This window comes from Netta rufina (assembly GCF_964035555.1).
Source record: "Netta rufina genome assembly, chromosome: 8".
Lineage (NCBI taxonomy): Eukaryota > Metazoa > Chordata > Aves > Anseriformes > Anatidae > Netta > Netta rufina.
Window position 1 is genome coordinate 16,131,683 of NC_140131.1, and position 12,580 is coordinate 16,144,262.

Sequence of the window (12,580 nt, forward strand, 5' to 3'; positions counted from 1 at the left end):
GGCCTCAAAATTCATTGTTAAATTGTAGCAATACAAGTAAACAAGCATTAGAATCTCGTACAGAGAAGTGCCTGCCATTCATTTATGCGATAGCCACAGCAGTACAGGGATACCCCCGAACTCCTTCTGTTTTGCACAAATCAGTGTTGTGCATTGTACCAATACAACAAAGTCAGAATCCAAAGAACAGATTACAGCAACAACAGTTTTGCCAGTGTAACTTCATGTACACAAAACCACTAATGGCATAAAACAGACAGAGATCATGCCTCCTGTTACCTCCACTTTCCTAGTTGTTACAAGTGACAGCAGTAGCATAACTATAACCTGAACTATTATTTATCAATGCAACTATTTTAACTTAAGATACTACATTTAGGGTATTTACAGTGGCAAAAGCTTTGTTTCAGTTAAATAAAGTCTCTTTCCACATTTTATAGAATGTCAAGTTCAGTTTAAAAACCTGAGTCGAACACTCCCTAAAGGCAAAGAAATCAAAAGGTGGGTGCATGATACTACGTGATTTTTAAGCCACTCAAGATACAATAAGAGCAGACTTATTCTGAGGACTTTTGATTTGAAAGCACTGAAGTACCTGGCCAACCAGCCAGCTCACTGCTGGTTCTGAGATACAGAACCAGAAGCAGGCAGTCAGCAGTCCCTCCCTCAGCCCCCAGGTTTCCAGTGACCACTTTCCTGTAGTATGTTCTATGCAATTACAGTTACTGGGAAAGGCAACTGAGGGCCTTGGGATTAATGCCTGGCTTCTCTGACCACGTGTCACAGGCAGCTCCCAGGTGCCAGCACCTCCACCTCACTCCTGAAGTTCCCTCAGTTGAAGGAAGTCAGAGACAGTTTCATCACGCGTCCACTCAGCAGGTTCTGCAAGAATAGAACATTTATTCCTGCCTCTTTAATGCAGATAAGATGAGTGCATCGACACCTTTTAACTGGCTGAAAGGACCCAGAGTTCAAAGTGTTGGACCCTTCCTAAGCACATATACCTTGGACAATCAACAAGCAAGACAAACACAGGTCTATCAGCATGGGTTAGATAAGGGTAATGAGGCATTGAGGTAAAGCTGGTTAAACACTGAAATTTGCCTACAGAAACTGTAAACTCTTCAGTGCTGATAATTCTCTCCCTGGAATGTCATAGGTTCAAGCTGACTGTGTTGGGCTGGAGGTCTGGTTAAGACAATGCTATGATACTTCTTCATTCCGCATACGAGATTTTATTTATATGCTGCTGTCTACCCCTCTGCAGATGAAGGAAGAGCAACACGGAAGAAAACACATTGCAGCATGAGACTCATTATATTTGAAGATGTCCTGTATTAAACTTTATATAGCATAATTTCCATAATTTCATGGGTGCCACTTTAAGAAACAAAATACAGTCAACTTTCATTGTGCTGTGGGAAGCAAAGCTGAACAGCACATCAGCAGTTATGGCGTTACATATGGACTTTTGCTTCCTCCTGGGAGTTGTTTTCCTTAGAAACAAAGCTGATTCCTATTTTCCACTTTGCTGATAGCTCTGTTCCTGCATAGTCTGTGCTGCGGTAGGAACTATTGTGCACCCTTCCCACCCACCCTTGCATACCCCCACACTTCCTCTTTTGTGGAACAAAAGCCTTTTCCAATTAATGAGGGAATTTCACAAAATTATATTCTATATCTATAAGGATATATTTTTATATTCTATATCCTTATAGATATAGAATATAAAAATTTATGAAAGAACTTGTTCCAAAACAAAAATTCAATAGGGAAAGTATAAATTGTTACGCAGGAGTTGTGTCCCTATCAACTTTGCATTTAATCTTAAAAGTCAAAAGAGGAAAGCTTCTGGGAAAGACAGGTTTCCATATCAAGTTTGGGTAGCACTACCTCCCAAATTATGAAAACAATTTGATTTCAGAGGATTACTTATGTAAGGATTCTGGAGTCAAAACTTACTAAAAATTCTGGTTACCTTCAGTTATTCTCAGCTACTGTCCTATGTAACTAGCATTTCAGAATTAGTGCATAGTCTGCAAGCAATAATGATACAAAATCAAGGCAGGGCAGGTTACTACAGCTATCTAGCTCCTTGAAAATAAGCTTTCTAACCTTCAGAAAAACAAGCTTCCAATAAACACAAGAAGCAGGCTCCAGTCTATGATCAAGAAATCTCTTATCTTTTAACCCTGGTTCACAGGCTAATGAGACCACTTTGAAAAAAAACCTGTCTTTAAGTGTCTCCCCTTTATCCTTTCCAGAATTCTGCAGGCTGTATTGCTCATTACGTGTTTCTCATAACACTGACTAGCCCCTGCCATAATCTCTCTCCTGCTGTCTGAGTGCAGGAACTCCTCACATCCAATTAAAGGGCCAGAAGCACATGGCTTTTCAGCAAGGACACAGAGGTGGCAAAGCTCACTGACTCTAGAGGCAATACTTATTATGTTTTCTTAAGGGAGATATTTCATTACTCAGGAAGTCCAGAAGATGTACTTCCTGGGAGAAGGTGGTTCTCTGCTGATAGAGGTGCTAATATAAACTGTATTTGAGACTACCGTTATAACTTTATAAAAAAGCGATGTATAGCCAAGCTTCCAGCCTTTACCCTTTCCCAAAGCCAGCAAGTATGTTACTGTTCTTAAAGTTTTGCATTGACACAGTGCTAACCAAAGGCAAATGCTACAAAACACAAGCACAGTCCCAGCATGTCACTTTGCACAATAAAAATGTAACAGGGAAGTGATACAATGCCATGCAAATCATTTCCTGGCCTAAATAAAAAGAAAAAAGAAGACCATTTTAGATCAAGTAAATTCACTTGTCCTAGAAAAATAAATGCATTCTGACTAGACACTGGAAGAAAAACAGTAACAAACAATATGGGAAAATAATAATAATACCAGCCTTAGCTAAACTTAATGTTCCATAAATGAAGACTGAGTGAAGAATTCCAAGTACTTGACCACTGAAAATTACTGATCATTATTATAATCCATAAGATAACAGCACCTGTAACCGAAGGCAGACTTTTTCTGAACTCTCACAAGCTATTAGCTGGGTTTCAAACATCTAGCCACACAGACAGAAAGGAGTTGAGTACCTGAAGGAGTCGTGGGGGTATTGCATTACAAAACACATTCACACAGCTGCAAACTGATCTGCAATTAGCACATGGCTGTGGAGAAGCTCTTGATAAGCTTCAGAATAGGATCACACTAAGACCCATCCAAGGTCTTCTTGCCAGTAGCAACCTTATTAAGCAAAGCATCATCATTTCCAACTCTGAAGACATACATTTTTACTGATTATGCCATTCTTTGTGAACAATGAGTTTTCAAACAGCATAGAGGAACTTAATCAGTGCTTACTGTAAGCCCAGTTGAACTTGCAGTGAATACAGCAAATGTTTCTTCCTTTTATATTAACAGAGCTGTAGTAGGCCCCACTGGGCCAAGCTGACAGAGTACATCCCTGTAAATGTAGTCAAGTTGAAAACAATGGCACTGCTCATAAAAAGTAATTATAGTTTTGTACATGTAATGCTCATAGGAATGAAGGTGTTTAGGATACAGCCTTATTGATAGCTTTTGTGATACAAAAGCCCTTTAAGGGGTTGTGTTTTGTTCAGTCACCTAGGCAATAAAGAATCAGCCTGCACATACTGGAGTTAAAATATATATATATATATATATATATACACACACACACTTTATATATATTATATATTACTATATATATATAATATATATAATCTATATAGTAATATATATATTATATATATAATACTATTACTATTATATATATAATATTATATATATTAAATATTAGTTATATATATTATATATATTATTATATAATATATATGTATGTATTATTACTTATTATATATATTATATATACATATACTTTATTATATATATACTTTGCTACATAACAGACAAAATTAAAGAGTGACTTTGGAAATTTCCTTGTCACAGAAACCCCAAAATATCATGGAAAAATCTTTAATCATCCATCCAGCATGAAAATGAGTGTTATTCATTTCATAACTATTTGTGATGGCTGTGAAACAATAAAGAATACATGCAAATTACACCAATACAATAAAGACTTGATTATGCTACTGCTTTGCCTATTTGACTGCAGCAATAAGCAAGAAAATGGAGACCAAGTGGAACACAATTTAGCCACCTTATACTGTAAAAGAACACTCACTTCTGTTACTGGTTCAGCTACTTAAAATAAATATTTTTGGCAAATAACTATTGTTAGGGGTCCTTATTTAATGAACTTTCCCTAGCTCCATCACAGTGATCCTGAGACTACTTTCACTGTGTTTGTGTTCCACTTTTGTATTTTTAAGACAAAATTGTTTTGATCTTAAGAGATGGCAAAATACATTTTACAAAATGTATTTAGCAAATCAGAATTCCACTTTCAAAACTAGTATTTCAAAACAACCTGAGGACCTTCTAAGTGAGAATATTTACATTTATTAGAGTTTACAATCATAGTTTAACCCTATTAAAGTCAATGGAAATTAAACGGCAACTTGAAAGTGTTTTTTATTTTTGTTTTTATTTTTTTTTTCTTTCCTAGTTCAGGATATTCCATTGTATTTTAGAGGAAGGATAAGACAGAAGAACACAGATAATGATATTTCAGGCAGTTTTCAGAGTGCGCATACAAGATATCCTACAGAAAACATGGCAATACACTATGCTAACAAACTCTATTTTTTCTGTTGTGGCAAGAAAATAAACCAACAATGTTGCATATGGGGGTTTTAGGAAGAGAAAGAGTACCTTCTATTCCCCTACACGTAGTCTAAATCTAGGAGGTGTTTTCTCTTCCCTGGCTCCTTTTCCTTTAAGCCATGAATCTTCCCACACCACTGCGGGTGAGAATCCATATTTTAAATTTGATTCACTAATGCTGCTTGAAACACCATTAGCTCATCCTTCATGCTCCGTAAGCTGTGTTAGAAGGGGTCACAGAGTACTGGAGCTGGCCAGCAGCCAGTCACAGCATGGCTAGCGGCCAGCCATTCTGCTGTGGACTGGAGGGGGTTCCTGAGAGAATTTGAGAGTTCTTGCGTATTTCCACCTCTATCGCAGCCCAAGATCTCCTGCAGAGTTTGTATGGACAGCCTAAGGATACAGAAGGCTGTGCTCCTTGTGCTGTATTTTCTTGTTGACTAAGAGTTATTTGTCCACTGGATGCCTTCATAAATTAATCAAATCAGCAGTAAGATTTTTACACAGTTTCACGCAGCTTAAGTGCATGATCTTGTTTTAGCCAAACCATATCAACACATGACTTTGTAGACTTGGTATTTTAAGATAATTCTTACTTTCTTACCAAGCTGAGAAAAAATAAATATAGGAATTAACAATACTATCTTGTCAAAATTCCATTTTCAGGAGGAAAGTATTTTTCTTTGTTACAGTTTCCTGTACTTTTAACTTTCCCACCAATGAATTACTGGATCTGGTCCTGAAGCATTCTTTAGCAACATTTGGAAAATTTGTACATACATTATGAAATGAAACCAAGTAACATATGGCTTCCAAGAAAATAAATTAATCTGAGTTTATAGATAATAAGAGAAATAGGCAGTATGGTTTATGGGAAAAAATGCACTTAGACATGGCACAGTAAAAGTAGCCTATCACCAATACATCATTCTCTCATGCATACTTATAAAGATCCATATATGAAATCTCCCACCCACAAACGCAAAACAAACAAAAATGCATAGCTCTTTGGCAATGGACTTGGTATAATCTGATAAAAAAACTTTACTATGGGATGCTTGAAAATTATTGCTCCACTTCGAACATCTCCTGAAATACATTGCAATATCAGTACAAAGCTGACAGCATCAATCAAGAATCTTCAGAGATGCTTCATTTGATTTTTCAGACTGATGAGAAAGCAACAAAGTTACAGGACCAAGCAATTTCAGATACTTACTGTACATTAATCAATTTGAAATGAACTCCTTTTGTCTGCAGCTGTAATGGGCTGGAAGACATTTCCTAAACAAATAGGTATTTACTTTTTTATTACTACTGATCAAACACTGAGACCTATATAAAACTTAAAAAAAAACAAAAATGTTTTTGTATTAAAGAGAATGTTCAGAAATGTGAAATCTTGGTTACAGAAGTTCAAATAAAAATTATTTTTTAAAATTCTATCTGACCTTGGATTTGACAAAACTGTATATATATAGGTCAAGATTATGAAAGGGCTTCCATTAGCAAAGTTATCTAAGTATTGTTCGGACTAGTTTTCAGGATGAAATACTAGCTCAAGTTTGTATTTACTTCATGCACAATCACTTTAACCTTGCTATTTGCACAGCAGACATCTTCTTCACAAGACTACAGAAGCTATTGACTATAAATCTTGATAAGATAAGCTGTTCATTCCTTCCTTGTCAGAGTGCTCTAAAAAGTCACATAAAAGAAAACAATTACTGAACTGAGGCAAATACTAAACGCTGATCCTAGATTTCTTATGGGGATTTCAGTAGGACTTCTGCCCAAATAAAACCAGCAGAATTAGAACCATTGTATGAAAGTCATTTTAAAGAATCCAATTCATTTGCAAAATTTAATTAATATGAATGCCAAAACTTCAGTTACAATTTATTCTAATTGGCACCATTTCTGAAATCTTAATACTTAAAAAGATGATGAAATGAGCATAGTAATTCAGCTACCTCCTTATCCTTGCATCTACGTATTCAGTCATCAGTTATACAATGTGTGGCTAAAACAGGAGTGAGAAAGCTTGTATTCCCCATCCTATGGAGGGAAAGAGTAGCCAAGACTGTCAGCTCAATATTTTAAATTAACAAAAGCCTCCACTGAGTGCTTTCTACTGTCTCTGGAGCTAATTTTGAAATGCAGGTTCCATCTATCTTTCTGCTTTAGTGAGTTGATTAAGGAAGTTTGTTTCACTTAGTTCATGGATTTAGTGTCATTTTTGTAAGTCAATGTTAAAAAGAATTGAGGGCTCAGACCTCCTGCTAAGAGTAGAAAGGTATTAAAAATACAACGGTATTCCGCATGCGTGTGTGTGTTCACAATAATGGTTTAAAAAACTAGATGAGTTAGACTACTCTTGTAGGAATGGGAAGACTGTTTCTTCATTTAGAGAGTTATTAACCTGGTCAGGGAAAATTTTAAAAAATTAATAATTAAAAAAAAAAAAGTTTCCATGTACTATAACAGATGACAAGCAAAGGACACTCTGCAGAGTGCAAAGAGCCTACAGCCCATGCAAAGACTATGGGCCTGCCGCAATCAAACAGTAAGACCTCCAGGTGAGGAGAAGAACTTCCCAGGAAAAAGAATAGACCTGGCAGAGTTTCCTATTATACAAAATTCACTGTGTTAGCTTGAAGCAAAAACTCGCCTGCAAGGACTCAGTAGGCAGAGCTCCATGTAAGTGTTTTTACTTGTTTCCTTTGCTTGCTGGAGTTCTCTGCAGAAAAACAAAACAAAACAAAAAAACACTTCTAATTGATCCTCCAGAAGTTCAGCTTTTTATAAATGTAAAGACTATTAGTTTTCTTGCAAGAAGTCACTATAAAGAGAAAAGTTTTATCTCCTTAATCCCTGTCCACAAGGTGAAACAGAAAACCACTAACCTCATTCCTTCAGTCGTTATGCAAAAGGACACTTTCTAGAAATACAAACCTGATTCTACTGACCTTCACTTGCAGTGTTAATGAACTTTCTTTAGCTGAGAGCATTCAGGCTATTTTACTAGGGCAAAATTGACTTGCTATAGGATAGTAATTCTCTAATGCTAAGCATCGGAAGATGTATTGTGACTGGTTCTTTTTTATAGGATTCCATGCTCTGGCATACAATATTCTACAGCTTTTAGATATCTAGGATCAAAAACAAACAAAAAGTTATCTGCAACCCTACTTTAAAAGAATATTTAACAGATAAAACAATGAACTCTGTGTGATTGGCCAGTCACAGAAGAATGCCATATGGTGCCATATGACACCACCTTTAAATCACACATACATAGGCACAAGCCTCAAAAAAACATTAGAATTAATATACATATGATGTTAAGTTGATCTCTGTATACTCAGACAAAAAAAAAAAAAAAAAAAAAAAGATTTGATTCAAATAGAGGATTCTGCACTGGCAAGTCCACAGTCTACCAGTTGTCTCCTTCGCCTGCATGCTGTCATCAAAGCCTTCTGAAAAGCTGATTACCTATCACACTTTCTAAAAAAAACCAGGAAAGAAACACAAATTATAGAAATATGTAAGCTCACTACATCCCCCTTAATACTTAATTAGCTATCTGATGAAAGAGTGAAACCATGCAAGATGATATGACTGATTCAACTGATCTACTTGGATTGTATTTTATCACAATGTTGTTCTCCAAGTGACCAAGAGACCTGAAATAAGTAATGAAGGCAGACATTCTTCTGGTTCTTAGAATAGGTTAAACATATCTACTAGTAATTTCCCTAGCTCCCCCTCTCAGCCTTTCCAAATTTGTTTTGGGCAAACTAAATCACATTCATTTTCACCAAGTCTTCAACTTTTTACTAAGTTAGAAAAGCATCTGTTTTTAGAGACCTCAGAGAACACCATTTTCCATTATCTTCATGTGAGTGGTAGACCTTACTATGTAATCACCATCTGAGTGTTCTTTTATAGCTACCACAAACAGCAATGCCTTGAGACCTTTTCAAAGTTACTTCTTTATGGAAGAGAAGAAAATAGTCATAAGATTGCATATCTTATCTTCTGAGGATGGGAAGTTACATGGTGATTATGATGTGGGTGAGCCACAGAATTAGGTTTGTAAATGGAAAAGAAGCCTAACAGATCTAAAAACAGCAGACTGAATAAATGTGAATGTGCACATGATACTCATGATGCAGATCTATGTGTAGAAGGATATGTAAAGAAGCGATTATTGTCTTATGGCAAACGAACACGGTATCACAGTTTGAAATAGGTCTCTTCTAAAGATGAGTTAAACATCATCTCTCTATCCTTCCTGGCAAAAGCATCATATCAGCCCTAGGAAACAATCCCATTACTGGGAAGTCACAGGTATTTCTACTTCTCAGTAAATTAGGTGCGTTTTCTTTAGCCTTATTGGATTGTTATACTACCTTTTCACATTTTTGTGAGGTATTTCAAGTCAATGACCTTTTAACAGATAGGGAAGATCATATGATGCAGCTGTTTCAGCCTTCCAGACTCCCAGATTGTTCAAATACCTTCATTCCAAAACTTTAACTTTGGTTTGCAGAAGACATACTGATGATGCACATGCAGCTGTATCTGTACATATTTCTCTGCCCTGGTTCTCACAAAAGGCTTTTTGGGGGCCTTCATTAAAGGTTAAATACCATCTCCTGCATGTTGGGGGCACTGTGTAGAATTTTTCCAGAAAAGTGGTACTAAGATGGCCTGTGTGCTTCAGAAACATGTCCCTTCTTCCTGTTGCAGCTTCCACTGTCCACGCTGATGACAACATTTTCTTGTTTGTAAGCCCCATCTTCTCCCCCTCTTTAGTGTGTATACATACACACTTGTAACAACATAAACAGTAATTTATTTTCAGGCAAGTTGGCCAGTACATTTTCCCAGAGATTTGGATATTTTGTAGAGATTATCCACTTCATTGACTTAATTCAGATGTTGATGCTTCTTCAAAGCATTTCTCCAAACCAGATATTTCCATGATCATCATGCTTAGCCCACCAAATTTCCTCTTTCAAAGAGTTTCCACAAAATAAATAAATAAATAAAAATCACACTACAGCTATTAATCAGCTGAAGTTTCAAAGGAAATACATACACATATTTAAGAATTACAACATTTCTTAGAAAAGCTAATTTCCCTACATATATTGGTACTCAAAAACTTCTCTACAGTCCACAAGGAGCCATCCACAATGTCCAGGCCAACTCCACACTCTAGCACACAAACCTAATACTAAGCCTGCAAAGCAGTGTGAAATACATTAGTAGATATTTGCCTCCATTGCAATCCCTTAATCTTTTCTATTTCAAAACAGCTTGCATATTGTAACCCACCTCCTACCCACATGTCTGACAGTAACTGTTGTGATGCAACTCTGCTAAAGAAAATAGGATGCCATGAACAGTTCAGTAAAACAGTGGGAAGCTCACATTAGCAATGGAAACACAAGAAATTAAAGAAGCCAAGTGAAGAGCCACACTTCTCTGCTCTGTACTGGAGCAGTCCTTTTTATTGGTTATCTTCATGACAGAGCTGAGAAATTTAGGAATTTCTACATGGGAATGCATAGGTATGTCAATGCAATACCATGTGATTCCACTTGTTGAAGAGTAAGAATGCTTTATTTTGATTCAGATGTTCTGCTTCCAAACCTCTGATACATTCTTTCATGGAAGTGAGCCATCTGCAAAACACAGAAAACTTCAGCATTGGTTAGCTGAACCACAAGGCATTTACTACCACTAATGTCCAATATTGCCTAACAATTCCCTTCTGAGAATATAAGAACTGGGTTTCTAGCATACAAAGACAAAACCTTGTCAAGTGAATCTTGATAACAGACTCAAGATGGGTAATACACAACCATTCTCAAACGTTATACTGACACAATGGCATAAAAAAGGCTAGAGAGTATTAACGCAAAACCCTTCTTTCAAAATTGCCAAAGCAATCAGGGCAAGAAACTCCTCACACATCTCCAAAAGTACAAGGCATCAATTTGTTTCCAACTACTTGGAAGAGAAGTCCTTCCAAGTCCTTCTATATTACTGTCATTTCCCAATGCAAATGTTGTTCAAAGACACTAAAAACAAGCAATTATGTACATCAAATGATTTTCAGTGAACAGGATACATACCTGAGTTAGCAATACTTATCAAATTCCTGTAAGGTTAACATAAAGGGATCAAACAATTTCATGTGACAAACCTGATAAAAGTCAATACTCCAGACTAAACTGTCTTTGATTTGTGTATTTCAAAGTATTTCAAACAATTTAAGTATTCAAACAGCACACTTTCTTTTCTTATATACGCAAGCCCTTTAATACCCAACCGTCTACCCTGAACCTTGAAAACTGCCAGGTTAAAAAAAAAATTAAAATCATTGAACTGCTGCTATGTCTGTTTCTCCAGTCCAACAGAAGGAGGAACAAAGGCCAAAGCTTTGTTTGGTTTTCTATCAGCATTACTGTAGATTCCAGTACCAGGGAAGTAACTCATTCTCAGCAACCCTGACACAGAGTACCTGCAGGAATTACATTTCAGAAAGAGTACCCACAAATCCATCAGTCATTAGAAAAAGGGAGAGATGGGGTACAGCTAATTGGCTTTATTGCCCAAGACCTCAGCTATGTACGAAACACAGAATATGAAAAGTGCCATTCCAACTCACAGCAATGTTAATTACTTGCTCATGTACTATTATCAAGATGTGTTGCCTTGTATTTCAAAGACTCAAGTTCAGCCAAAAGTATACAGCTGAGGTTAAAATGAATGTTGCAAGGAAACTTTGGTTAGCTTGCAGGGAAGTTATGCAATTGTGATATTTAATGGGTTCATTTGCCTGGGAAAGGAAGATAGGAACAGTGATCTGCAATTTTAAGTGACCAAACTAATTGGGGAGAGGAAGTCTGGGAAAGTGCACTACAGAGTTTATGTTCCATTATTCACTTGAATAATGGAACAGTCTTGGAATAAACTGCAACTCTTCCAGTGTTGAGAACTGTTTCTTAATCTAAAAGGAGTATTCAGACTTGGACGAGAAGTAAGAATTAATCTACCAGGAAATTAAAGGTGTATACATTATGTAGAAGATTAACCAAAACTGAAAAATGAATGAGAAAAGTAAAGCATAGGGTGCCAGCAAGTTCAGTGCATCCCGTTATATTCTCAAGCACAGACATAATATATATATAATCTAAAACTTGCAATATTTGTTTTTAAACTATGTTAGTACTTTTCCATTTTCTTCCTTTTTGTTTTTAAATATTTTTGCTTCTCAGCAGGACTTCAGCTGCTTGCTGCACCGTTTTGTACTCTGTTCAGAAACACAAAAACAATACTATGCAACCACCCTGAAACTGATTCATTGTTCAATGATCTTGCATTCTTAAGTGCATGAGTTCTCTCTAAAGCCAGCTGCACAAGGGATCACAGCAGTGGGCTGAGGGAAATACACAAGCCTCCTCAAGAGCTCCCTTCAGTTTTGTCAGAATGTGTTTTTTCAAGCCTTGCAAAGGAAGAAGGCATCAGAGAACCTTTCCTTGGACATTTTCCTTTTGAATTTTCTCCCATTTTCCTATGACTAAGAAACACAGGGGTTTTCTCCTTGATTGGCAAAAGAATTCCAATTGCTTTCAAAGTATATTGACATTAACAAACCTTTCAATTAGCTCGTTACTATTATGAAAAATGCAATACCAATACCAGTTAAGTTTTGAAGGAAACAATCTGCAGCAGAAACTTATTTCATGTTAGAATGCAAGACGTATCTCAGCACACTGTACTCAGTACACGATTCATTG